Source organism: Episyrphus balteatus, chromosome 1 (genome assembly GCF_945859705.1).
Source record: "Episyrphus balteatus chromosome 1, idEpiBalt1.1, whole genome shotgun sequence".
Classification (NCBI taxonomy): Eukaryota; Metazoa; Arthropoda; class Insecta; order Diptera; family Syrphidae; genus Episyrphus; species Episyrphus balteatus.
The window spans coordinates 61153400-61165339 of record NC_079134.1 but is presented as its reverse complement, the minus strand read 5'-3'; the positions used below and the strand labels follow the sequence as shown (position 1 = coordinate 61165339).

The following is an 11940-nucleotide window of genomic DNA, read 5'->3' as shown; positions in this document are numbered from 1 at the left end:
TTGAAACGACGAAGCACTGAGCCTCGATGAAGTCCTATGTATAGCGAGAATGAAGTTTGAGGCTAACGATTCCATTTGTAACACCTGCTGGTGTTGCTCTGACACCTGCGATTGGTGTTTGAGCTTACTTGCGAACCAATCCTAATCTCTGAACCGTTTGCTCAGTTTCGAAAGAAACTTGAGATCCCGAGTCTAGCAATAGTCGAATGTGATGCGACGTTCCCTGTTTATCATGCACTTGTACAATAGCTATGAGCAATAGAACTTGAGAATGAACCTCAGAATGTAAGTTAATTTTTTATAGAATTGAATTTTATTTCTTATTGACCGCAAAAAATCGATAACAAAATATAAAAACACAGATGAAATTTAGTTTTTAAATTATTTTATCGAATGCATTTCGAACCTTAAATTGAAAGTTCATCTTCAGCGCGAGTTTAATAAAACAAAATGAAACGAACAAAGCTGAGAATGACATTTAAAAACAAAAACAACTCGCTTATACAAAATTAAATACATAGCTTACAAAAAATAGCTCTCTTACAAAAAGTAAATAAACAAACGAATTTTACATTAAAAAGAGTTAAAAAGAGATGACTCTATTGCACCAGCTTCTAAATTCATTAAATTATTTGTTGTTTGAATGAAATGTAAGTTAATTGACTGAGCTACCGATGAGCAAAGCGAGATTGGCGAAGTTGTTGTGCTAATAGAATTTGGTGTTATAGGATTGGTCGAGGAAGTACCAGGAAAAGAAGACGAAGAGTTATGACCTGAAGAGACCGTTGTCGGAAATTGTGGATGAACCAGTTAGTGACGCGCGTGACAAGTGCGGCAACGAAATTTGGAATGGCATTTCTGCGAAGAATGACCAGAACGAAGACAATTAAAACATATTGAATTTTCTTTAACAAATGAACGAGGTGTAATGGTGTCAAGCGAAAGAAAATGTGGACATTGGTTCAATGAATGATCTGCTTTGCTCTTTGGACAGCTTGTAGTAGTTTCCACAAAATGAGACTGAATGAGCTTTGGATTCTTCACACGATATTGAGTAGTCGGACGAGAAAGCAATTGTGCAGACTCCAAAGCATCACAACGGGAGTTCAAAAATACTAAAAATTCATCAATAGATGCATTGGATCTTGCCCCTACCTCTAGCGCCCAAGCCTCTTTGGTATCGTGGTCTAATGTTAACGATAAAAGAGAAATGACCCAAGGGTCTCGCCATGGGGCTCCCAAAGAGTACAAACCTCGAACTGTTTCATCGGCTGCATAGGTAAGTTTACGAAGGGATTGAATATTAGACGCGTTAATGTTTGGAATTGACTGGAGCGATTGTATATGCGACTGTATCATAAAGTTTTGTCGATCGTAGTGCTTCTCTAATTTGTCCCAAGCATCAAGATAATTTATATCCGATGTCTTTATATCGCGAATAAGATTAGCTGGCTCTCCGCATAGGAAAGATTTCAGATAATGAAATAATGAAATTTTTGTGTATGAGATATATCGGAGTTACTATCTATAGAGCCAATAAAATGATCCCTGAAGCTGGGCCATTCCTTATAATCACCGAAAAATACCGTAATTGACAGCTCAGGTAACGCAATAGAACATGCCGTTTTTTTTTTTTTGCTCATTAAGTTTTTTAAGAAATAAAGCTTGCTGGCTAGCTAACTTTTCGATAACCGTTTCGGCGGAAGTAGGTGGAGCGGGTGGTGAAGATAATTTACGTTCGCGAATTTCCTTTACGAAGGTTGGTTGGGCAGTGAAATATTTACTTTCGTATTCCGAAAAATCATCACTAGGATCTACGTAATCTTCTTGTTCTGAAAAACTTAAAAGTTATAAATTTATTCCAAGCATCTTGGAGGCTTTCTAAGCGTGTTTCGCTTGATATTTATCAATTCTTTATATTTAATAAAAGATGTATTTTAATCACACCAGGAATCTAAGTAATTTGACAATAATTAAATTGAAGCGAACGACGCAGAAAAAAAAACATTCGAATAGATAATAGGTTGAACAATTTATTAGCGAATATTACAAGAAGTTGTTACCTCGGTGGTTGATTATAGAAAGAGAAAGATTTTAGTTCAAGATAATTGACAACGTCAAAATTATTTGCATATGTAACAATATGTGTACAAACAACAAAGAAAGGGAATAGAAACGTTAACATTAGCATCAATGCAAACAAAAAAAAAAACTAAGCATAGGATTTTAGGTATACATTTGATTTTGCAAAAACAAAAAATAGGGTTATTTACTAATTTTTGGCCAAGTGGCATATACAGCAAAAATATTTTAAATTAAAGCAAATTGATATAATAATAAATTTAAACAATAATAAACATAATAATAATCCTGTCAAATAAGGGTTTAACATCGGAATAAATGTTAATAGAAATTTTTTTTGTACAATATCTTCCTTTTGTCATTCTATAACATATCTCAAAAGTCTAGAAAAATCTCATGTCCGCTTGTCGCGATTTCAAGGTCAAATCGCGAAATGGAGGTTTTCAAAATTAGCAATAATAGGCTATGGTATTATATACACATATGATACATGATTTCAAGGTATTTTTTAATGCTGATTCCAAAAAATCTAAAATGCGGCCATGAGATTTTTTTAGATTTTTGAGGGTAGTTAAAGAATATCCAAACAAAGATTAAAATAAAAAAATTAGCCTATTAGCACTTATTCCTAAGATGAACAAGAATCTTTTTTAGTGCATATCCTAAAATTTGCCCTTCCATAAAAAAATACCATTGTTTCGTAGGTATATATATTTTTTGTAATGGATTGTTTTGATGTTTAATAATGATGGATTCTAAAATCTTCATGCAAAATTTGGTTCATCTACCATAACTTTTAAGGGTTTTTCGGCAGTAAGCTTGCAACTGTTATAATAATATTAGTAGACAGATGAAAAACAGGTATAACTTTTTCCAGAGACGTCAGATAGACAATTTTGGATTTTTTGAAATCAGCATTAAAAAATACCTTGAAATCATGTATCATATGTGTATATAATACCATAGCCTATTTTTGCTAATTTTGAAAATCTCCATTTCGCGATTTGACCTTGAAATCGCGTCAAGCGGACATGAGATTTGTCTAGACTTTTGAGATATGTTATAGAATGGCAAAAGGAAGATATTGAGCAAACAAAATTTATATTAACATTCATTCCGAGATTTACCCCTTTTTTCTCCTTATTTGACTGTATTATAAACAATAATTTAACGATGAATATAAAACACCTGCTTTAGAAGTCTTTAATTCACTTCGAATTCCATACGCAGTGAAACATATTCCAACTTTCGATGGCAATCCGCGATTGCTCTTTGATTTCATTAACAATGTTGAAGAGGTTTTTGGGTTAATGCCACAAATTGCAGGTACAAATTATGCAAATATCGTTCTTAGAGTAATTCGCAATAAAATAATTGGTCCAGCGAATGAAGTACTAAATATGTACGGTATTTCCATAGATTGGAAAGATATCAACAACAATTTACTTGTTCATTATGCTGAAAAAAGAAATGAAACAAGTACAAGCTCCAGATCTTACCCACCACCGGAGCCTATGTCAGTTTCTAATGCTTACACTCAGAAGCAGTCTGCAAACCATCCTCAATCTAAAACCCAACATTTACATAACATTGAAACAAATTATTATACCAGCGAAAACCAGCTTTTAGAACAGGAAAGTTATTATTATCCAAATCAAAACACACTTTTAGCTTCTGTCCCACAGCAAAATCATTATGACCAAAACTATTATTAGTACAGGTAAAAAATGCATTTTTAAACAACAAAGGCTTATATAAAAGCAAAAAGTTTGCTTTTGGGATAAGAACCAAGTACAAAAAAAGTCTATAAAAAAAAGTTGGGTGGAAGGGTGTTTTTTCGCGGACAAGAGGGACGGGGTGAAGGTCAAAAATATACTGAAAAAAATTGTTTGTTGAATATCATCATATGACACATGTTTTCAAACTATTTTTTGATGCTGAATCTAATGACATAAAAACAAAGTCAATACGATTGCTCTTAAGATAAAACAGGGACAAAGGATTCATAAAGTTTTTAAAAATATTTTGGATGAAAGGGTGTTTTTTTGATTGGTTAAGTTGTGTGTATCATAACAGCTAACTTATATTTTATTAATTTTTAAAACTTGGTGAAATAGTTTTGGTTGGTACAAGAATTAAGAATCTATAAAAAGTAAAAAATTATTTTGAGTGAAAGGGTGTTTTTTTTTCAAGAAATTATGAAATTTGGAATTAGTACTACAAAAACTGAAAAAAAAATTGTTACATCAATGAAAATTGGTAAAAATGTTTCATTTATAACAGAAAGTGTAACGTGAGCCATTTCATTATCATCAAAAAAAAAAAAACATTATCATTAAAAAAAAAACATGACTTAAAACTAACATGCATAATCTAATGTACCTTATAATTAAGCATACTAATAATACCTTAAAAATAAAAACTAACTACCATATCAAACATACTACCATACATCTTATCGGGGAAGAGGTGAACTTACGCACCCCTTCAAGCTTCAACCCACGAAAGCATCATCATCAAAACATTAATTGCATCGCATTGTATTGCAAGTGATCTTGCAAATATGCTTTTCATATAAAGGTATGCGTGTATTAATTCCTTCATAGATATACATATCTTAACTTAATGTATTAAATTTAACCGACATAATCTGTTAAAAGTGTCTGGAATAAAAAAAAAATGTTAATACCATCAATCTCTTTTATTAGAACAGAATAGATAGATAAGTAGAAGTAAACTTCCACCTCAGCCCCAACTAATATGTTCAAGGCCAAGATGTCTGCTTTTTATGTTTACATCTTCTTATCTACCCAATCTATAATATCTGTAACTCTACTTACCTTAATTTAATTGTTCATCAATCCAGCACAACCTTAACTATAAATAAAAGAAACAAATAATTTTTAAACATTATATAATTACAATATTATTACAAATACAGTTTTCTCACCTTAAACTGGTCCACGCTGCTCCATGTTTTAGTTAATTTTAGTTTTTTTTCACCAGTATTGGTGTTATTGCGCATTCATATTGTGCGACGCTTCACAAGCGTTCTTCAATGCAACGTTTTACAAGCGTCCACATATCGATGAGCAACCACACCAATACACATTCAACTGAAGTTGCATCTCGGTTGGTGGAGTGTGCGGAGTTTATACTAAGCGCCCACACGAAGCTAATCTGGAGAGCATATTTCTTTTGATCAGCAAAAGCAACTCGGCTGGTGGAGTGTGCGGAGTTTACACTAAGCGCCCACACAAAGCTTGTCTGGTTAGCTGTCATTTTCTTTTCTCCCTTTTCTTCTTTTATTTGCCATGGTTGCCACATGAGTTTATATAATAATAATAACACTGTGCAAGTTTTTTGAAAAAAATTTTTGAGACAGGTGTGCGATTAACAGTTTCGCCCTATTTCGGACCCGAGAAATCGATTGGCGTCATTAGTTTTTCGCTTTATCGGTACGACTTCGAACAAAATTTTTTTCGAAAGTTTGTTTCAATTATTTTGTGAGTTTCCCACTGTTTTTAGTCATTTTCAACCAAAAACAATATTTATGTAGCTAATAATTCTGCTCAAACGTTATTTGCTACCAGTTGAAAGACATTATAAACAATTTTTAACAATTTATTTGAAAGTTTAGTGATTTTTTTGAAGAAATTAAAAAAAAATCGACATTTTTTACATTTATCGTTTTTTCGCTGTTTTTGTTCTCTTTTGCACAAATACATTGCATGTTTTCCATTAAAAATTAAATTAACTGTTAATTTAGTGTTGGTTAAACTTCGACAGTCTATCGATAGCATCGATAACAAAAAAATATCGAGTATATCGATACTTCACAACACTATCGATAGTTTCAATACTTCCAAATTATTTTACCAGAAGGCTACCGATATTATCGATAGTTTTTTCTTAAAACTATCGATACAATCGACAATGGAAACTATTGATATCTACCAAACACAATGTTAATTCGTTGTTTACATCCAATGTAAAATGAAAACTTAACTTGTAGTTCAAAAAGTGTTTAATTAATTTCAAAGCTATCGATAATATCGGTAGCCTTGTGATAAAATAATTTGGAAGTATTGAAACTATCGATAGTGTTGTGAAGTATCGATATACTCGATATTTTTTTGTTATCGATGCTATCGATAGATTGTCGAAGTTTAACCAACACTAAATTAACAGTTAATTTAATTTTTAATGGAAAACATGCAATGTATTTGTGCAAAAGAGAACAAAAACAGCGAAAAAACGATAAATGTAAAAAATGTCGATTTTTTTTTAATTTCTTCAAAAAATCACTAAACTTTCAAATTAATTGTTCAAAATTGTTTATAATGTCTTTCGACTGGTAGCAAATAACGTTTGAGCAGAATTGTTAGCAATATAAATATTGTTTTTGGTTGAAAATGACTAAAAACAGTGGGAAACTCTCAAAATAATTGAAAAAACTTTCAAAAAAAAAATTGTTCGAAGTCGTACCGATAAATCGAAAAACTAATGATGCCAATGGATTTCTCGGGTCCGAAATAGGGCGAAACAGTTATTCGCGCACCTGTCAAGAATTTCGACTTGCACAGTGTAATGAATAATTTGTAATGATTAAATTAAAATTAAGATTTAAATTCAATAAAATTGTTGTTAATTTTTAATACTTTAAATTCATTGTTTTCATTCAAAGGGAAGAATAAAAATCATTTGCTACATTGCCTATTCAACGTGTACTGCGGTCCTCGGACAGCATACAACGTGGTAGAGAGTTTAGCAAAGCAGCGTTGTTTGTAATCGATTTCCTTCAGTGTTATCCACGCCCCAGAAAAAAAGAAATCGTAAAAATCCTAGCCTACAGTAACAACATCTCGCCAATATAAATAATTTCGCTACAAAATTGAGTGAAAGCAAAGAAAAATCCAATCCTAAAGGTAGTTATATAAAATTAAAAAAAGAAATACGTCAAATTAAAAATTAACTAAATTTATAGTTATCAAAAGTGAGATTATTGGAGTACCGACGAACCCCTCAGTATCCAAGAAGATACCACCAAACTAAACATTTATTTTACAAAGAAAATAGAAAAAAAAAAAAACGCAGAGGTATGTAGTTTGAACTAGGCATAGACTGTGGTGATCTAATCTAGCAAATTTTATGTTGTATAGGTACTAGCTGGTGATCCCGAGGTTTCACAAATTAGAGTGGACACGGAAAGTGCCTCTTCTAATTTGTATTCTATACATAAAAGAACTATAGATGCCCTGCTCTCAAAGTTCCCATATCCAAAATGAATTAATAGAACCAAATGAGAATTAGGGGAAAGAAGGATAAGATCCTGAAATATATATACATATAGAGAAGTCTTGACCTTCGAGGAAGAACTAATATATATATTAGGGTGGGTCAAAAAAAATCGAAATTCGTTTTTTTGATTTGGTACTTCGAAAACTCGATTGTTAGACACCTCTAGAATATACTCACCAAATATGAGCTCTTTATCTTAATGGGAAGGTCCTCCGCTCTTCAATTTTCCATTTTTACATCAAGCTTCTACCAAAAAAAAATATTTTTTTATTAATTGAATTTTTAGCCAATTTTTTTTACATATTCTTGTAGAAAATTGAACGCTCTATAAAAAAGGTTAAATACACTTTTTTGAATTATCTAACCGTTTAGTAGATATTTGAGGTCTAAAAATCGAAAAAATCTTTAAAAATTCGTTTTTTGTTCTTAATTTTGTAACAAATTGAAAAATTATAATAGAATCAAACGCGCATGACATATTCTTGTAGGAAACAGATTGTTCCACAAAAAAGGTCTTATTAACCATTTGAAAGATATTCGAGGTCAAAGTTAAACAAAAATATAAAAACTTTTTTTACTTTTCAAAATTTTCTACTTCACTGAAAAGTCATTATTATTAAATTAGTAAGATGGATTATTGTAAGGGCTTAAATGTTTTACAAAAAAGTCCTTGGCATCAAATTGGTTGCTTTAACCGTTTAGAAGATATTCGCATCGACAAGCATGCCGCCGCCCTATTTCAAAACTCCAAAAGAGCCCCTATGGCCAAATACTAAGTTCATTTCAATGGCGCACACTGAGGAAATTTGTATGGGAGTGCGGAAAAAACTCAATAAAAACTGAACCACTGAATCGATTTAGATGATATTTTCAGGAATGACAGCTTTAGTCGAAAGAAATCATTATTAGTCATTTACACCCACTGCCACGCCTTTTTAAAATATTGTAAGAGTAATAAAGGATCCAGATATTGTTCTTAGAAAATTTAAGAATTGCTATTTACAATTTACTTGTACGCAAAGCATTTTTTTTTTATTTGTGTATGTTATTGGAACCACCTTACCGATTTTAATTACATTAAATGAAAACGAATAACTCGAATAACTCATTATACTGTTGTCTAGGTCCACGTCCACGCAAAATGAAAAACCCGAATTATAGTTTAAAAATACTCAAAAAACCACTTCTATCGTATTTATGCAATTTAAAATATATTGGCATCACAAATTTTTCAAGAGTTTATTCTGTTAAGAGAGCCATTACTCACTTAAATGACTCTGATTCTTCTTAGTAAAGGTGGGGCGAAGGATTCAGGATCTGTATTTTTCAATAATAATGTCAATTTAAATCTATTCTGTGACATTCAATGAGCTTTCTGCTTAGATCTTCGTATGAAATGCTAAAAACTGCCATTATTATAAAACATTCAAGCTACATACCTATGTATAACGAAAATTCATTTTTCTGAAGCAAGGTCAGAAAATCAAATGTAGGTAATTTCATTGAAGTAGATTTATAAAAAAAGTGTTGCGAATTAATTTCACTTTCTCCATTTGACTTTTCGGATAAGGATCTCTAGCAGTCAAAAAAATAAAAATTTGACAAAAAGGAGATTTTCAATTTTCACGAAAACCGGAAGACATAGAAACATATGGTTTTCAGTGTTTGGTAAGGAATCAATTCAGGCAGTTTTCTTCATCATTCAATTTCGTTTTTAAATCCCCAGTCTTGTCAAAAATAGTATTGGATGTGTTTTTTTTTTTATTTTTTTTTTCAAAATTTTGACATTTAAATCGATTATTTCAAAAACAATTAACTTAAAGAAGTTAATTTTAAAGCTCGAACTATGCGTAATATTCTGGCTTTTAAAAAAGGTATCATTTATAACTGTAAGTGCTACCATTGATTTTTAATATATTCTTTTTGTTATTTTATGTAATTTTTAAGAAAATCATTTTTGCGACCAAATGAAGTTTTCAATTGCCAATAAAAAATGCAGTGGCACCTGGTGGCACCCAAATTGAGCTTCTATCGAAAGATAATTTTATAAGGAAAATGTTTTTAATAATCTCTAACTGTAGGGAAGTGTAGCTAAAATTATATGTATATACAAAAATATGAAAAAATCAAGCCATTTTTTTCTCTTTTCTTTAAATAATTATATAAAATAATTAACATCTTTAAAATTAATAATGTCTTCGACTTACAATAGACAAATGATGGCATCTTTACGGAAAAATAAAAGTCTATGATTTGGCTCAAGCAAAAAAAATTACACAGCTTCAATTTCAGGGTATTTTCACCTCGTTTTTTATACTTTCAACAACTTGTCCCTTTATAAAGCTCTAAAAAGTAAACTACAAGTCCGATTTTAGTTATTCTTTCTGATTTTGATTCAGATTTTATTCTAGAATTTAGAAATACTATAGAAAATGTTCTCCGAGGTACTTAAAATTTTGGACTTTTTTCCGCAAAATCCCCAGTGTGTGGCGCCCAACGTATTTTTTTTTTTGTAGAGTCGTTTGTGGTAAGTATGCGCACTTTTGACTTTGAAGATGTATTACAAGCAAAATATAGTATGTACATAAAAAAAGTAAATTGATTATTAGAGTTACATGTTTTGATTTCTTAAATTCAATTAAAATATAACTAATATTTATAAAATTAATTAGGTTTTTCTAAGAAAACCAAAACAGGTCATATTGCGCACACTTACCCCTTCGAAGGGGTAAGTGTGCGCAGGGTGTACGGTAAGTGTGCGCAGGAACTTTTGCTTAGTAATCTTAATGAATATATATTGTTCTTTTTTTTTCAATTTTTAAAGACAAACGAGGGATCTAAGACCCCCGCTCCCATACAATTTTCTCATTATTTTGATCCATTCTGTACACTGTGAAATGTTGATGCATTTTGAAGCATTTTATGCAAATATATATATTTTCAGTGAAATCCCATGCATTTGCATGCGCACACTTGCCCCCAAATTTTTGCGTACACTTACCCCAAATGCAGTTTTTTATTGTTTTTGATAAAATATAAATAAATAAATACTAAAAACAATAACATTTTAATTAGAACATAAAGTTCAAATAGTAAGCTCAATAAAAAAAATCAATTGCCTTCACTTTATGATTTAAGTCAAAGACAGATCACTGTCAGAGTTTGAAAATTGTGAAAAATTTTAAGGAAAGTTAGCGTTTTTTTCTTTTGCTTTTTCTCTAAACATTAAAAACAACATAAGCTTAAATATAACGGACTTCGACGAAGATCAGGTATCTAATTAATTGTGCATTAGCAGAAATTTAATTTTTTACACAAGTTTCGAGAAAATAGCAATGCGCACACTTATCGGCTGCGCACACTTACCACGAACGACTCTAAATGTCATTAAAGAAGATTGTTACTTCAAGGGGACGATTTTCTTCTGAAGGTCGTCACCTTGGACTTCCAATAGCCTCACTAACTTTAATTTTACTTTTCTATCAACTTAAACATACTTATAAACCGTCATACTCCTGCTTCTTTCATTGTTCCAAAAATTTCTGTCCAAAATATAGGTCTTCAGAACCAGAATTTCCGTGAGGGAATTGGCAGAGCAATGTGAATGTAGGAGTGGGACAAGCTGGAAGGGTCATACGTCTCAACTGGAAAATCTTGCCAGCCTTCTACTAGGGTCAAGCATTCGTTGCAAGTAGTGGCATGAAATAAAAGTTTAGCATCAACACTCGTTAGGAACATGAGGGTTCCAGCTATGTAGTTTCCTTATTAGAAAGGATATACTTGATTTAGTAACTTCACACACCATCGCGATGCATCGTAACAATATATGAAATCTTTTAAAAATAACAAAAGAACAAATCAAATTTTTAATAAGAAAAAAACAACAATTTGTTTTATACAATACAAACATAAAAATAAGAAAAACCAAAATTTTATAAAAATAATAATAAATATTTATTTACTTAAATTTTGAATTTTTTTATTACATATTTTTTTATAGTTATTTTAACATTTTTGTTTTGAATTGGTAATTATTTTTTTTTTGACTTATCATTCTAATTGAAAATTTATCGAAAACGTTTTGGGAAAAGATTGAATTTTTATGTTTCCAAAATTGAAGTTTTTTTTTATTTTTTCTTATTGTATCTGAAGCTTGAACAAGTTGAAGTTTTTTTTATTTTTTTTTCTGATATCAATACTAATGAATTAATCAATTTTTTTTGTATATTTTATTCTTTTTTATCTTTTCTTTTAATTTTTTATTCAAGTAAATTATAATTTCTGAATTTTCTGAAATCAGTTTTTTTTTTTTGATTTTTTCTATTTTATTTTTAAACTTGAATTCCAACTTTATAAATAGGAACATAATTTTGAACTTCAAAATTTCCTTTTACTGGTAAAGAAATATAAATAGATTTACTATTCTATGAATTATAACAAATTTTTTTATTTTGATTTTTTTTTTGATAGGGTAATTTTTGAATTTAATTTTTTTATTTCGATGACTAAAGACTTTTAGTTTTCTAGATTAAAGAAAACTAATGGTAGGTAAGAGTA

At 30.5% G+C, this 11940-nt stretch overlaps 1 long non-coding RNA gene across 1 annotated transcript; it reads right to left on the bottom strand.

Moving 5' to 3' along the window:
- Positions 1–227: 227 nt before the first annotated feature.
- On the bottom strand, positions 228–11694 carry LOC129913038 (uncharacterized). The gene is made up of 3 exons (XR_008771968.1): positions 5033–11694; positions 4923–4959; positions 228–4745 (listed from the first exon to the last, which is right to left on the bottom strand). It is a non-coding gene; the product is annotated as an uncharacterized LOC129913038 (long non-coding RNA).
- Between the last annotated feature and the right edge of the window lie 246 nt (positions 11695–11940).